Below are 13187 nucleotides of genomic sequence, written 5' to 3'. Positions count from 1 at the left end.
ATGATATCCCAACATATCTATATGGCAGCTATCTGTGGTTAACAGAGGTATGCTCTGAATCCCTTTATTTTTTTTGCTAGATTTGTAGTTCACAATTAAATATTTCTTTGAGCCTAATGAGGGGCTGTCAGCATTTTTACACTTTCCTTTGGGACATACTGCTATATACGGTGTCTTATCATCATTCCTATGGGACTTGTAAAAGAGAGGAAAGCTAGCAATTTGTCACTTTCTACAAGAAAATATTATCCTCTAACGTTCAGTAAATATATGTAAATCCATAAGGAAAATTTCTGCTGTAACTGCATTATAACCTTACACTTGTTCCAATATTGTGATAGTTAAAATGGCTGAAAACTTCTGTGATACAGATGTGATGGAATCTGTAGCTCGATTTCTACCTTACCAGGGTCTTACCCCAGACCCATTTTGCTTTCTTCTAGGGAAAAGGTCATTTAAAAGTTCAATAATTTAATTATTTTTATTTGTTTTTGTTTTTGCTCCTTTTGTCCCAAGGAGGACTATAAGTAGGGTTCTTTTGTGAGCTGAAACCATTTTTCACAGAATGAAATCTGCCAATGACTTTTGCTCAATTTACTTTCAGTTTAAAAACGTGTCTCCAAAATTTTATCCAGAAAGAAAACAATACATAATTCAAAAAGCTTGTCTGCATAAAGATCAGTAGTGATTCTGCATATTGATCTGAAACATCCTCTATGCCCTTGTTTGCCTTGGCATAAGCTCTGTCTTAGGGATGTGTCTTCTTATGGCCTTGCTTGTATACTGTTGTCTTTCACAAGCTGTGGCTGTCCTGTAAAATTGGCTCAAGATCAAAGAGATATATCTCATGAAGTCATCCTGTCTACCTTGGCCTAGTGCTACAGAAAGATAAGCAACAATTTAACACCAGATGCTTTGAATAGTAAATTCTGATCTATTTACAATGGAAAAGGGATGAGAGAAGAGGTGTCTTCTCAGAAGAGGAAGATTTTAGCACTCACAGAGGGAGGGCAAATTCCCTAGCAATCCAACTGGGGTGAGATACTTTGTTCCTTTCATAGTCTTACTTAATTAGTGCATCTTACATTAAAAGGATTTGGGGTGGGGGTGATGGAGGGGGAGAAGCAAATCTCCAGCTGCCAAAAAGCTGTAAATTACAACAAATGCCAATAAGTCATTAGGAAGCACAAGAAAAATGTGGAGTTGCCATAGCAACTGACATTTACAGCTTTCAGGCAATATTCCGGGGGCTGAGTTCTCTCATTCCTCAGGTGTGTGCAGGAGATAGAAAGAGAAGACAGATCCCAATTATATGCCATGTGTACTCTGGGATGGAAGAAAAGAGCAAGGAGCATTAATGGTGCAAGTTAGAATATATCAGACTGGAAAGAGAACTCATAGCCTTAATGGAGGAACAAAAATAAGCAGATGGCAATTTGTTTTTCCTGGAAAGGCACACATGAAGGGAAAAAAACTTTTCTGTATTCAAATAATTTACAGCAGGAGTGTCCAACCTTGGCAACTTTAAGACTTGTGGACTTTAACTCCAGAATTACCCAGTCAGTCATGCATATACATACAGGTTTGTAAATATTTAAAGTGTCTACTTTAAGCATAGGATAAGATAATATTTCTCTCAGCTTCAAAGTTGTTTCACTGAAATTTTAGAAGAGAAAATGAAACAAAAGAAAAAGGAAGAGTAAAAGAAAATACTTGTTTTTGGACAAGATGAACTGCATAGTTTATTGCCTTTTCCTCTCATTCTTAAGGAAGATTTTGGTCTTTGTTTAACTTTAATAACTGCTGTAGATAGGTTGGCAAGTGGTTAACCAAGACATCAAATTCAATGAATACAAATTTTATAATATCACAGAAATGACACATGCTTGGCCAACCTAATAGCCTTCAGATAGATTGGATCTCAACTTGACTTTCAACCATATGAGCATACAACAGTGTTGAAAAACTGACAACTGGTACTCGCACTTACAACCATCACAGCATCCCCATAGCACATGACCAACATTTAGGCACTTGGCAATCGGCAAGTATTTATGGTTGCAGCATCTGCAGGTTCATGTGATTGGACATTATGACCTTTCCCAGCTGGCTTGAGACAAGAAAAGTTAATGGGGGAAGCTGGATTCACTTAACAAACCATGGTTCACTTAATGTGATTGGCTTGACAACTGTGGCTGTAGAATTGGAAGCAGACTCACTTGACAACTGCCTTGCTTAACAACAAATTCTAGTCCCAATCATGGGTGTAAATCTAGGATTAAATTACCAGCCATAGTCGCTAAAACCTCTAGGAATCCCAAACCCTACCCATTGAGAAAACACCAAGCAGCAAAGGCAAATAAAGAATATTGCCTTATACAGTATGTTACATCAAATAATGCACTGATGATGCTTAATTAATCACTCTTCTGATTAGCAATAGCTTTCCAGTATCTTAGGCAAAGGTCTTTCTGCTAAGATTTTCCTTTCCTGCTTTATTTCATCCAGAGTTCTGTGTTGAAAAAGTGCTTTTTTACTGTTAAAGCCAAATGAATCAAGGATGATGCCTTCCCAAGAATTCAAAAGTTTGGTCTATATGAGATTTGGTCTATATCTGATTTTTATGATATTTGGCTATTTTCTGATCATATTTCTGTTTATGTCACTAAGGATGTTGATATAAAATTAGAAGCAGTCTCAGTATACAACATTCTGGGGAGTCTGTGGAGCTCTCCGAGTTTCCTTGCAAATGTTTCATTACCCAACTATACAACATTCTGCCACAAGGTAACGAAAAAGAACATTCTGAAATTACATCTAATATTAAAGCAAAATAGACTGAGACTAGACAGCAGAAGTTTCTAATGACACTCCAAAGCAAGTAAATGGTTTGGACAAAACCTACTTTTTCTACCAAAATGAAGAATGTGTTCTTGCTCTCCACATTTTTATTTTCTATATTGGCACAATTATTTCTGTCTGATACTCTATACAAAGTGGAAATTCTCTGCTGCAGAGCAATATGTAATACAAATCCCTCCCCCCCCCATGCATGATAACATGCCTCAAGCTTTTGAAGAGTTCTAGTCAGAATTGGCTTTATTATTACCAATAATCAGAAAAGAGACTGTTTCCACTTTTATATGGCTCTTTAGAAAACTCATTCATACCTTATATTGAGACCTATGTGACTGGAGTCTGCTGTAATTAGTGGCTGAACTTTAAATTCAGCATTATAATTTAAATTGTACAGTTTGATATATTTTAACCAGTATTTGCTAGAGTTTGGGACAGCTGGGTGACTTTGGGCCAGTCACTCATTCTCAGCCCAACTCACCTCACAGGACTGTTATTGAGGGGGAAATAGGAGGAGAAAGGAGTATTAGGCATGTTCAGTGCAAATAATCTGTAACAGAAGTCTGGGGCCATTTTTGCTTATTTTATCTTTCGGGAATAGAAGCACTTAATTTCAAAATGCTGAAGATTTATGTACCTATTGCAGGAAATGGAGTCTGGATTGGAAAACTAAAGACTCAGACAGATAAGCTTTATTTTTTGCCTAAATTGGGAAGCAAATAAGGCAAAGATCAATGGAGATATTGGGCTTTTAACTATAGGAAGTGGGAAGAATTTTAGACTTGGACATTAAAATGGCTCACCATGTTGTACAAAGATGCATATAGTGCCATAGACCTGAATTACATTTTCTCATTTAACCCAGATTGTCACATAACAAGACCCAATACAAGGCCATGCAAGGACTGACAACAAGAAGCTCCCTCAAGCCCCAAATTTCTCTCTCTCTCTCTCTCTCTCTCTCTCCCTCCCTCCCTCCCTCCCTCTCTCTCTCTCTCTCTCTCTCTCTCTCTCTCTCTCTCTCTCACACACACACACACACACACACACAACTCCTAGCAGCCAGAGTGAATTATGAAGTTCCTTCCTTCAACTGAAAGAGATGGAATTGTCCTTCATGGGTGAGGAGTTCTATTTATTCTCAGCATTCACTTCCACTTTATTTTAAATTAAACTGTCTTGACTCTCACTAGTTGGAATCTGATGATGAAGGAGGAGCCAGGGGAATGAGCACGAGGCCTACCTAGATGCCCCCCTCCCCCGGTCAAGTCAACTTGAAAATTAGCACCTATTTCTATTCAAGCAAGCACAAAAATTGGGAAACAGTACAATAAAGTATGCAAGTTGAGGGTCAGATTTCTTGATGAAAAATATTTCTATATATTTTTTAAATAAATCACATGTCTCTCTAAATTCTTTAATTAATGAATGAACAAATGGCATTTCCTAAAAGAACTTTTTAAGAATTTAAATAACCCTGAACTGGGTTACAAAGTGAAAAAAGATCAATCTTTGTTATTTCCAACTAATTATAGGGTTTGAATAAATTATTTAACAAACCACATGAAAAATAAATCTTACGTAGTAGGCAAATTTTATCAGAAATTCAGTGTGTGTATTCAATCTCATTCAGAATTATATTTTATTCATTCTTTAAGGATAATGTATGTGGGGATGTGAGTACTGAGATCAAATTCTCAGTGACAGTAACTAGTATGCCTTGGGTGTTCCTAAGAAATATCAGTTTTTATAAACCCTTTCTTATCCCGACTTGCCCCTCATTATATTTGGATATAATTGCCCAAGTACTTGCTTACATTTCTTAGTTTCAGCTTTGGACTAAACTCATTACTGTTTGTTCACTTGATTCTGATCCTTCAAATCCATGCTTGCTCTTTTGAGCTCTGGGCCTTGCTATTTTCAGCTCCTGCTTCTGGCCTACTTGAATTGACAGCTTGTTCTCCCTCAACCTAATCATCTCTTCATTATCATAATCACCTTTGCCCAGAACTGGAGAATAGATATTATACTATTTCAAGATACTAGTATTATGATAAAACTGGAAACCTTCCTTCATTATAACAGAAATATGAATATGCATGATGATAAGAAGACATTGTAGGGGACACAGGAATCTAAAATACCTTGTATCTCTGAGATTCAAGAATCCAAGTATAAATCCCAGTATTTTCCAGTATTTTTAAAGAGGTATATGAATAGATGTATAAAATAAGTACACATATGTTCACAATTATTGCTGCATATGAAAAAGTATGGGAAAGCATTGACAGATTGAAAAGAAGTGTCATATTTGGGCCCAGTCTTTTTTTAAAGAGACAGCTAGTACCTGGACCAGGAAAACATCAGGGGAGATATGATCCCTGGGTCCTAAAAGATGACACTGATCAAGGGAACCTGGACCATAGGTCATTTAGGATTTAATAGGTGATAATCAACACCTTCAATCATATCTGGAAACAGACTGACAGCCATTGCAGTTCACAAAGCTGTACAGTCACTCATAACCCTTGACTGCTCTGTCTACTACATAGATAGAGATAGAGATAGGTGATATAAATTCTCTCTCTCTCTCTCTCTCTCTCTCCCCCTCCCTCCCAACTCTCTCTCACACACACTTTATTAACAATTTAGAAGAGAACAAAACAAAACAAAAAAAACCCTAGCAGGAACTAATGGGGAGGAACAGGCTCAGGCTCAACCCATCCAAGACTGAGTGGCTGTGGTTTCCGACGTCCCGATATAGTCAGTTGACGCCATCACTGACTATTGGGGGCGAATCATTGGCCCCCACGGAGAGGGCTCGCAACTTGGGCGTCCTCCTGGACTCACGGCTGTCTTTAGAAGAGCACTTGACGGCCGTGACCGGGAGGATTTTTCATCAGGTTCGCCTGATTCGCCAGTTGCGTCCCTTTCTGGATCGGGACTCTTTACGCACGGTCACTCATGCCCTTGTCACCTCCCGCCTGGACTATTGCAACGCTCTCTACATGGGGCTCCCCTTGAGGAGCACCCGGAGGCTCCAACTGGCGCAGAGTGCGGCCGCGCGGGTGGTAATGGGAGCGACATGGCGTTCCCATGTAACACCTCTCCTGCGCGAGCTGCACTGGCTCCCGGTGGTCTTCCGGGTGCGCTTCAAGGTTTTGGTTACCACCTTTAAAGCGCTCCATGGCTTAGGACCCGGGTACTTGCGGGACCGCCTACTACCACCAATAGCCTCCCACCGGCCGGTACGCTCCCATAGAGAGGGGCTCCTCCGGGTGCCGTCAGCCAAACAATGCCGACTGGCGGCCCCCAGGGGGAGAGCCTTCTCTGTGGGGGCACCTACTATCTGGAACGAGCTCCCCCCAGAGATACGGAGGATCCCGGATCTGCGCACCTTCCGCCGCGCCTTAAAGACCTTACTATTTCACCAGGCCGGCCTGGCCTAATTTTCCCCCTCTTTTATAAAAGATTTTTAAAATTTTAAATATTTTTTAGTATTTATATATTCAATTTTAAATTGGTTTTAAAAGTTTGGGGTTTTAAATTTGTCGGGGCCAAAATTATTTAATTTGATTTTATTCTATTTTTTAAATTTTGTATTGTATGTGTTTTTATTGTTTGGCTGTGCACCGTCCTGAGTCCTTCGGGAGTAGGGCGGTATAGAAATCTAATAAATAATAATAATAATAATAAAATAATAATACAGAATAATAAAGAAAACAAAGAAAAAAAGAGGGAAAGAAGGGAAAAAAAATCTCTGCAACTTCCATCATCTTTCTCAACCATTCCTCCGCTGTAGGTAATATCAAACCTTTCCACTTCTGAGCATTTAAAAGTCTTGGTGTAGTTGCCATATATTAAAAACAACATTTCATGATTTTTATCTAGTTGCTTGTCCATTAGTGCCAAAAGAAAAGCCTTTGGTTTTATTAACTTTAATCTTTATAATCTTTTGAATTAATGCATGTATTTTTCCATTTTTAAAAGCTTTTTAATACATCTACCAAACATGATAGAATGTCTGTTCATGTTGCTGTCATCCATGGATTTTTCAATCCTTTTGACAGCCATTCAAGCAAATGATTATCACCATGCTTTTTATTAATGACTTCCACAGCTGAATTCTGAACAGCATATGAGAATTCTCTAAAGTATCTTTACTAGTTTTAAAAAATTATTATTTATTTCATTGTACTAAGGAGGTAATGTGGCTGTCACCCTACAATGTCCCTACAGGTAGTCCTCGAGTTATGAATGTAATTGAAGCCTGCCCATTCCATTCATAACCCAAGAATTCATAGGAGTGAATCTCGTACCATGAAGGGATCACTCCCTCCTTTCACCCACACATTTGCTAGTTGAATGTGCGGTTCGTTAAGTGCACATGAGGTATTTCAGGGTGGGGAAGGCCATGAGGGGGACCTAATGATGGAACAAGCCACCTGCTTAAAACTACCCAAGGCCTCCCCGACCCAATGAAATACCTCATGCTCCCCACAATTGCTTCCCCCACACCCAACCTGCTGCACCGGGTCATTTACTGTGTGAAGATCTAGCAAGCTGTCTTCCTCTCCAGCCTCTCAGCCATGTGTGCCCCTCTGCAGTTCTGTTTTGGTGTGTGCACGCATCCCCCAGCACTTTGCCGGCCAAAATGGAGCTCTGTTTAGGCCTCGCCTGGCACTTTGCCAGCCCAAATAGAGCTCTGTTTAGGCCTGCGCAGGCCTCGCCTGGCTCTTTACAGGCCTAAATGGAGCATCAGAAGTGTGGGTCTACCCCTCCAAACCTCCATTTTGGCTGGCAAAGTGCCAGGAGAGGCCTGCGCAGGCATAAATGGAGCACCGTTTTGGCCGGCAACGTGCAAGATAAATGTTGCAGAGCCTCTGCAATTGTTTGTAAGGGCAAACAACTGCCATGGTGCTGTAAGATTTGTAGTTTCAGGACTTGTTCATAAACACCAGGGGGCACTAATCACTAAGGGAATGCTCGTAACCCGGGGATTACCTGTATTTCTTCTGCAAGAGTTATACCACATTTTCTTCTTTAAAAAAATCTTTTTTTCTACCAAATTTTAGAACAATTGTTAAAAATGCAAAAGAAATCTTTGATTGTGATACACATGGATATACACATTTGGGTGTGCATATATAGTTACCCAGTACTTTCTATTGTTTTCAGCCGCATTTATGAACTATTCCTATTGCCTCTGTTCTGAACACTGATGGATAACACTTCCATTGTTCATTTTTGAGAAACACTTCAAAAAAGCTGTTTATCACTCTAAATCCTTTTGATCTCTATTTAGGCATTAAATTAGAGTATCTTCTTTCTTAGGGAAGAGGGCAAATTATTTAGAAGAATTACTTTATTTTTCTATTTTTTCTATAAGATATTTCCCCCATGTGCATGACCTGTTCAAAACAACAATGTGCTAGATATGATTGAAATCAGAAATCTCTGACTATGGGCTGTTCATCTCAACCACTATTGCATAGTATGTCATACTCTGCATTCTATTCTATTCTATTCTATTCTATTCTATTCTATTCTATTCTATTCTATTCTATTCTATTCTATTCTATTCTATTCATACAGTAAGAAAACTGAGGCCTATTGTGATGCAGCATGCAAGCTTTGTACCTCCAAGTGAATAAGACTTTCAAATATTAGCAACACTTGGAGCATAGTAAATATATTTACTGTATATATACAAGTATATTTAATTGCATCTACGCCTGAAAAACTGTACATAAACTTATGCCAAGGCACTGATATGTATTAGTTTTAGTTTGTGGGACAAAAACATCAGACAATAAAGTCAAATATTCTTTAGGAATATTTGAATGTGAATATCATGATAGATACTGAAGGCTGTCTTAATTCTTTCACAAAAATATTTTATGGTTAATTTGTCTATCTTTGTTTCAATATTGGCAAATCTGTCTTCATACATTTTCTCCTATGGCCTAACATCTACAAGGAAAAAAAGAAAGAAATGCTGGCTTCAGTTAGCACTGAAATCAATAGAGCCTTTATACTGATTTACTAGATGAGGATCTGGATCACTGTGCTGCCAAATGGTTTGTTTCTCTCACTCCCTTTCTCTTATTTAACAGGAGGTGACATTGCCCTTTCATCCATCTCCTGTGAGAAATTACAGGCATTACCCTCTGTGTATGCTTTTTGCAGTCATGCAAATCAATTTAAGTTTCTTCTCACCAACGGATAGGTTACCTACAGCTGGTTGCAGATCTAGCCTGCCATTTATTCCTACTTGTTCTCCAGAACAAATTCTCATTTGTTCTCCAGAAATCCATTTAAATTTAAATAATTAGCTCTTTTGTAAGTATTTCCTAGAAACATTGAGAATCACTTGCATTTAGGACTCAACTTAAGTCTATGACACTCAAAGTCTCATACCAAAGTGCCATAGGTTATCTGCTTCCTAATTTGAAGTTCTGTCTCCAAGTTCCGGCTGTAGAGAATTTCTACTGTGTTTTGTGTTTTGTTGTAGGTACCTATGTCCTAAACCATGATGGCGAATCTATGGCACGCATGCCACAGGTGGCACATATAGGCCTCTCTGCTGGTACGTGAGCCCTTGCCCCAGCTGAGTTGTATATACATCCAACAGAAACAGGAAGTGCCTCACAGGAGCAGGTTGAGGTAAATCCTAGAGAGGCAGGAAATGCACCACTGAACAATGGAGATGAATGCTAGAGAGGAATAAAGCTGCACACAAGGCAGACATAACACCTGTAACAGTGTAGGCATGCGGGGGTGAGGGAGGCAGGGGTGGAGCACGGGATGGTGCAGTGTGCCCCCCGCGCCCCCTTTTTTGGTCCCGGGAGGGGATCACACATGCATGCGCAGGGGGCGGGGGAGCTCATGTGGGGGGGTGGCATATGCATGAACAGGGGGGTGTCATGTATTGTATTATGGGTGTGGGCACGTGCGTGCTGTCAAGCGTGAGGGTTTGCTTTTGGCACGCAAGGGCAAAAAGGTTAGCCATCACTGTCCAACAGTATATTCCTATGTCCTCCTATATTATATTTCTTCACCGTTCTTGTATCAATGATCATAAATTGATGATTATCAAATAGCAGTGGGCTAACAAGATAGATTGTGGTTGCAATTCAGTTTCCCAATTCCATATTAGGCCCCAGGAAGTATTTGGTGATTCTACAACATTCCTGGGAGGGTTGGGAGTTTACTTTTTTAGCCCTTTTTATTTGGAAGGGTTTATGTCTTGCAACAGGAAGAAGCTGCCTCTGAGCAAGTTGAGGGATTTCAGACTAATTGGGTTGTTTGGTAAAATTTTAAAGCAGTTTGACTCTCAATGGTCTTCTATTCACATTCTTTGGCTCTCTCTCCCATTCCCTCCTTCCACAAGCACACATTCTGAAATTTTCAGCTACCCATGAATATCTTGAACATGGATAGAATGAAGACTCAACTTTCCTGAAGGAAAGTGAGCAGCTTTAATACTGAAGCCAAGTTCTTCAACAGTGGAAGTATTTAAATGAAGCCCAAGTAGTGAACCACAGTATTGGGTTACTATACTTCTATGCTCACAGAATTTGTCCACAACTGATTATCAGCCAACTACTCATGCAGTTTCATGGTATATTTAGAAGGCATCAAGAATGCTATTCATTTTATTAGACATTCCCAAGTGTTTCTTTTTGGAAGCCACTCTTCACAAATTTCCTAATTCTGATTTCAAGGTAAATGAAAACACTATTTTATTTATTGCTCATACCATGATTAGAAGAAGTACTTCTGAAGATGTTATTGATGTTAAGGAGATCCTATTTGCATTTCTTGTCTTGAGTGAGTCATTGACTACTACACTGGTGATTGTCTCCATGTTTTCCTTAAAGTGTTTAAGAATACTTCTTGTGATAAAGATTGGAGTTTTCTTTTTCTTTCTTTCTTCTTTCTTTCTTTCTTTCTTTCTTTCTTTCTTTCTTTCTTTCTTTCTTTCTTTCTTTCTTTCTTTCTTTCTTTCTTTCTTTCTTTCTTTTTCTCCCTTCCTTCCTTCCCTTTATACATCTTACTCTTCATTTTACTCTTTCTTTCTACTTTCTTTCTTTCAGTTATTTATTAGTTTGTTAGTTTTTACTTATAATTTTGATTAGAAACTACCACAGAATTCATTTCTTCCTGCAGGTTATATATGCTGTTTAGTGAAAAAAAAGCTCTGAATAGCTTAACAGTAATGCAACAAAAATAAAATAGAGAGAATTAGAAGAAAATCCAAATTCCTCCCACAATCCATTTCCTAACTAACTAACTCTAACCCTAACCCTAACCCATAGTAAACAGTATTTACAAAAATAGTTGCGTATTTCAGAGAGCATATCATACCATATCATCAATTCCCCAATCTGTAGAAATTGCAATGAATCAAAGTAACCTCTTTTCTCTTATATTGTGTTTAGTTCTACATCAGTACAATTCTGCACAACTGGTTCAAATACTTCCCTCTCAGTTTGTTGCTACTCTAAATCATTGTTTCGTAAAGCCTGAAGTCACAAGGCTCACCCTCAACTTAAGATGATTGCAGCACTGATATATGTCATTTATATAAATAAAATTCTCATTGTAACACTTGCAAAGAAAAACTTCAAAATACTATTTCAATCTGTGCCTGAGGCTAACAAGCCCAAACCGCATTAGAAATAGAATGATTTTATTAAACTTTAACTTCTACAGTTTGTAGTTCTAAGGAAAAACTGAAAAATGGTGGTTGATTGAAGGGCACACCCAGATTTTGATTTCACATCTTTACCTCATAACCATTTTAATACTCTTATTTCTCTATTGGAGAAAGAATTATTTATTTGCTTGATTTTTCTTCTGAAGACTAATATCCTAGTTTAATAATATCACTTTGTATAAAATACAGATTTACACAGTTTCACTTTATAATTAATATTTAAAATTAATATTTTCCCTATAGTATATTTTTTCCTTGTAGAAAGTCAGTTTGGTGTAGTGATTAAAGTATTAGGCTAGAAACTGGTAGACCATGAGTTCTAATCCTGCTTTAGGCTCTAAGCCAACTGGGTGACTTTGGGCCAGTCACATTCTGACTTAGGAAGAGGGCAATGGCAAACCACTTCTGAAAAACCTTGCCAAAAAACTGCAAGGACTTGCCCAGGCAGTCTCCAAGAATCAGGCATGATTGAGCAGAAGAAGAAAAAAATCCCTATAGTTGTTCTATGTTTAAAAATAAAATGAAAATTTATTTTTGCAAATTTTCTAGCCAATACCAATGCTATATTGTTGTAGGGTAAATTCTGAGGGTCACAGTGGGTGGAGCAATGATATGCAGTTATATACATGTATTTTCATTTAATCCCCCCCCCCAGATATGAAAAGGTGTTCTGAGAGATTTTCTTCATTTTTAAAAAATTACATAAAGCATAATTGTATTTACAATTCGGTAGTCCTCAACGTATGATCACAACTGGGATGAGAACTTCCATCACTAAATGATGTGGTCATTAAGCGAGACATCACATGATCACCCTCAATTTTACTATCTTTTTAATCATCATTAAGCGAATTAAGTTGTTAAGCAAATTATACAGCCATTAAGTGAATCTGGTTTTTCCCACAGTTGTTGCTTGACAGAAACTGACTGGGAAGGTCACAAATGGTGAACACATGACCCTGGGATGCTGCAGCCATCATAAATGCATGTCAGTTGCCAGGATCCTGAATTGCAATCATGTAACCCAGGGGTGGGTTCTAATTTTTTTTACTACTGGTTCTGTGAGCGTGGCTTATTTTGTGGGTGTGGGTTGATGGTCATATGACAATTCTTTAGGATTTAGCAGAGGTACTGGTCTACCAGGCTTTTGACTGCTTGCAGAACTTTACCGATCTACTCATTTGTTTTTGGCGGCACCGGTCTACTCAAGTGTTTTTGCAGGCACCGGTCTACTCATTTATTTTTGCAGGCACTGGTCTACCCATTTATTTTTGCAGGCACTGGTCTACTCATTTATTTTTGCAGGCATTGGTCTACTCATTTGTTTTTGCAGGCACTGGTCTACCCATTTATTTTTGCAGGCACCGGTCTACTCATTTATTTTTGCAGGCACTGGTCTACCCATTTATTTTTGCAGACACCGGTCTACTCATTTGTTTTTGCAGGCACTGGTCTACCCATTTATTTTTGCAGACACCGGTCTACTCATTTGTTTTCTTTTAACACTGATCAGCTGTAGGGCGGCCCTTTGAAGCCCCGTGGCAAGACTTTAAACAGTTTTTTTTCCCCTCTAGCTGATCAGCTGGGACTCAGGAGGCAGCAATAGATT

The 13187-nt window shown here is 38.6% G+C and overlaps 1 protein-coding gene across 4 annotated transcripts in view; it reads right to left on the bottom strand.

The window, feature by feature from the left end:
- LRRN2 (leucine rich repeat neuronal 2) overlaps positions 1 to 13187 on the bottom strand; it is a 153857-nt gene that overhangs the window by 116279 nt on the left and 24391 nt on the right. The window lies entirely within an intron of this gene.

The sequence above is a fragment of the Pantherophis guttatus genome, chromosome 3, assembly GCF_059756535.1.
Source record: "Pantherophis guttatus breed Tessera chromosome 3, ASM5975653v1, whole genome shotgun sequence".
Taxonomy (NCBI): Eukaryota; Metazoa; Chordata; class Lepidosauria; order Squamata; family Colubridae; genus Pantherophis; species Pantherophis guttatus.
The sequence above is the reverse complement of the archived record's forward strand: the minus strand, read 5'-3'. Positions and strand labels throughout refer to the sequence as shown.